At 34.6% G+C, this 3825-nt stretch overlaps 1 long non-coding RNA gene across 1 annotated transcript in view; it reads left to right on the top strand.

The window, feature by feature from the left end:
- The first annotated feature begins 2748 nt into the window (after window positions 1-2748).
- The window catches only part of LOC114279485 (uncharacterized), a 2237-nt gene continuing 1160 nt past the window's right edge, over window positions 2749-3825 (top strand). The window contains exon 1 of the long non-coding RNA XR_003635319.2: window positions 2749-3825. This exon is cut by the window's right edge and continues 399 nt beyond it. This is a non-coding gene — a long non-coding RNA (uncharacterized LOC114279485).

Genomic DNA, 3825 nt, shown 5'->3' with positions numbered 1-3825 from the left:
GCCTCTCAAGAGTTTCTTCACCTTGAATTTGCTAAACCTGTAGTTTTTGCTTCTTGTAATTAATTTGATTGACATGGATTGAAGAAAACCCCTTTTTCTTATACAATTGAAATATGAAAGCCCCAAAAAATATATTTATAAATAAATAAATATATCAGATTACACAACCCTAGCTCTTTGGCTTCCAAGGGTTTTATCAAAATGCATAGAAGTTCTAATGGAGCAAATATGAAGGAGCTCAGTCTCAATCTCTCTCAATCGTCTCATTGAAGAAGGCTATTTACTTGGTACGTTGCTTCCTCCTCTTCTTCCTCTGAATAGTCTCATCGAAGTCTCAATCTTTCTCATTTTTTTTTTCTAAAAACTGAAAGAGTAGAACATTTGAGTGTTCAATTTGTTTTCTTTCGCCCCTAGTTTTTTCTAAGCTAATTAAAACAGTTTTTATAGAACTTCATACCGTTGTAAGAGAAAAATGCCCCCCAAAAATGGTTAGAAATTGAAACAGTGTGAAAGACTCTTTTTTATTTTATTTCAATATCTGCATACCATTTGGAGTTTCATAATTCTCTGCAGATGTACTGTTTGTCTGCCTAAAGTACTGAACTTTTATTCTCATGTGCATTGTAGGGGCTTTTTGGTAGATAAAAAGAGGGGGTTTAATTGTTAGGGGCTATGTTAATATATTTAAAGCTCTTCTATGCAATGTGACTCAGCACGTGCACCTGCGCCTGCTGATTGATTGATTGTATTGGATCTTCACAAATTGAACACCTGACAACTTGATTTAATATTATACCAGTAAAAGAGAATGAGAGGAAATACTCAAAAGCAATCGGACCATTGGTGTCTTGTGCGACTCAAGTTGTTAGTAAAAATATTGCTATCAGCCAGTCTCTTGGAGCACTTATGTTACAATACTTGCTTACATATGTTGAGGATGAAAAAGAATAACACTAAATAGTATAACAATACAGCAATGGTCATTCCATGCCCATGGGTCTTTCTTAACTTCAACATAGGGCAGGGCTTGCAGGCTTAAACTTCTTGGATAGGGTTTCCCGAATAAAGACTACAAACAGATTGTTTGGATATTCTAGAATTGAGATGAAGGCTTTATAATTTTCAATAATATATATTTAGGAATATGCGTGACAGTTAACAAACAATCTTTGGTTCTTTTAAACTTTTGGGGAAATGTATGGAGTGGATTTTTGGCTGTTGGACCAGGTGTGCTATAAAGGCATGCTTGTTTTTCATAGTGAATAATTGAAACTGAAAATAAGTCTAAGGTTCAATTTGTGTAATGGTTTAGGATGTTAGAAACAAATTGGCAATGGTAAAGAAACTTCAGGTTTTATTAAGAGAATGGCATGGAAGACATATGTTTGGAATCGCTTACCACATTCAAGGTCTTCATTGGAGTTTTAATTTGTTAGTTGATCAAATTTACAGTGGTATTGGTAAAACATGTCAGGTGGTGTTAGAGGGAAGTAGTCTAGCATGCGTTGTAGAGGACCGTTAAAAGTTCATGTGCTTCCTTGGCATGAGGCATGAGGCGTGGTCTCTAAGGGACCTTATGTCTAGGTGGCAAGCTCTGAATAATTTTAGGAGACTCTTAGGAACCCATGAATTCTCTCAATGGGATGTATGACATCTAGCCTAAGGAGCTTTATGATTTTAGAAAAATATGAATAAATCTCTTGCTCTCTAGGAGATCCGTATGTTAGATATGCTAGCTTGCATGTTTTCGTCTTGAATTACATGTCATGGACACTGGCCAGGGTATATTATTTGCCTACAAGAAGCTAATATGGCAGCTGATACTTCGGTAAATATTTGTAGACTGGGAGGAAATGAAGACACTTTTGTCTATTTTTCTAAGTTTTTTATATTTGTTCGATTTCAAATTTCGATAGAAGCATATTTTCACGAAAAGATTAGACACTGAATTTCACTTCTCAAAGTTTGAATTTTTAACTATAAGCTTTTCCATCGTGAGAAATGAATACTTAACCATTACAAGAACAAAACTTCCAAGTAAAAGTTTAAGGACTGCAGAAAATATATTAAGGTTAATCAACCTAGATGGTACTATGCTAGCCCAAACATAGTTTATTCAAATTGCTTTGGACCTTGCTTTTTGTGTGCACACATAGATTTTAATGTAACTGTCACAATTGGAAACTTATTTTCAATGGGTTTCTGTTAGCATTGGATTTCTTTTTGGGGAAAAAGACGCCAGGGCGAAGACATGGTGTTCAATTTACTACTTTGGACATCAATTCTGATGGATAGGGCTTTCTTTAAAATATTTCTAAGATGGATACATCACATATGTATTTCAATGTTCTATAATGGTTTCACATTTTACATTTTAAGAATGCAATTGTTTTGTGAATGATATCTTGATGTTTAAGTTGTGAAATATATGACCTTTTAATTTTAATTGGTGTTATGTTGCATTTTTTATTACCTTTGAATAAATAATTCATATATTTTATTTTACAATAAATTTATAAAGACGTAATTTTTTAACATGCCTCAAGTGTCATGCCTTGCCTTTTTATTTTTATTATGAAAAATGCCATGTCCATGCCATGTGCACAAGAATGTTTGACTAGAAGTTAAAAATGAAGCTTGGAAGATGATGCACATGACTGCTCCTGATTTTAACTTTGAAATGCTTATTTATTTAAAAACTTGGAATGCAGCAGCAGAGGAAGAGGAAGGGGTAGAGGAAGGGCACTATGGAATGGACAGCAGCAGTATGATTTCACCAAAGTTTCTTGGATCTTGTCATCACCCACCTTACGGTAGGCTGCCTGAGCATCTTGACACGACCACTCCATTTTCTGGATTTGGCATAAAAAAGATGGGAGAGTCTAAGGTTATATTTCTACATATTTTTCTTTGAGTTTTTGTTTTGAGAACATCTGTCATGTATTTTTGTAACTGTTTATGATAGTATGAATAATGAAACATTTAATAATTAATTTCTATTCAGATAATTGGATGGATATTCATTTAATAATGGAATTATCTTTTTTATCTCCATTAATTGTTAAGTTTCATATATAGTTCCAGCACTTCAATTAATTTGGTTGTGAACATTTTTCCTAGTATGTTCTCTTTTTATTCTTTTGCTCACAAGAAATGATCTGGCTTCTGTTGTCTTCCATAGGTTCAACGAGTAAATACTTATGGGTAAGGAAGCTTCTTGTTCCTCTATTTTTTTTGGGTTTATTTTCTTTGTGTTTCTTGATTTAAATAAAAAGATTCCGGAAACCTAAGATAACGGCAGCATAGTTGGCGAAAACATTGCACACCGGTATTTTTTTCATAGTTTAACAGTGTTTTAGAAATGTCGGGAAAGTAGACATTATTATTAGTGTTAGTGCAATGCAATACACCATGTTACTTGCTTGGTAGAATAATGACACTGAATTGGTTAGTGCTCTGTATAACTTCTGTATAACTTCTGTTACTAAAGAGATCTGACACCACTGCCCTGTGGTTCAGACTCCTTTTCTTCCTCACCCACTGCATTGCCTGAAACTATGAAATGGAAGGTATCACAGTATGCATGGGTTTGATCCTCTGACTGATGAACGTGAATGGGGTGCTCGAATGACCAAAGCAAGCCTTGTTCCTTCTGTTACTAGGAAATATGAAGTAATTGATCAATATGTTACTGTAGCCGATGAGGAGGAAGTGAAAAGGAAGATGCGGGTTTCCTTACCTGATGATTACGCTGAGAAGCTCTGTGCTCAGAGAAATGGCACTGAGGAGTCGGATATGGAGATTCCTGAAGTTAAGGATTATAAA

This window comes from Camellia sinensis, chromosome 12 (assembly GCF_055761805.1).
Source record: "Camellia sinensis isolate YWXY chromosome 12, ASM5576180v1, whole genome shotgun sequence".
Classification (NCBI taxonomy): Eukaryota; Viridiplantae; Streptophyta; class Magnoliopsida; order Ericales; family Theaceae; genus Camellia; species Camellia sinensis.
Note: the sequence above shows the minus strand (reverse complement) of the source record. Positions and strands in the feature narration are given on the sequence as shown.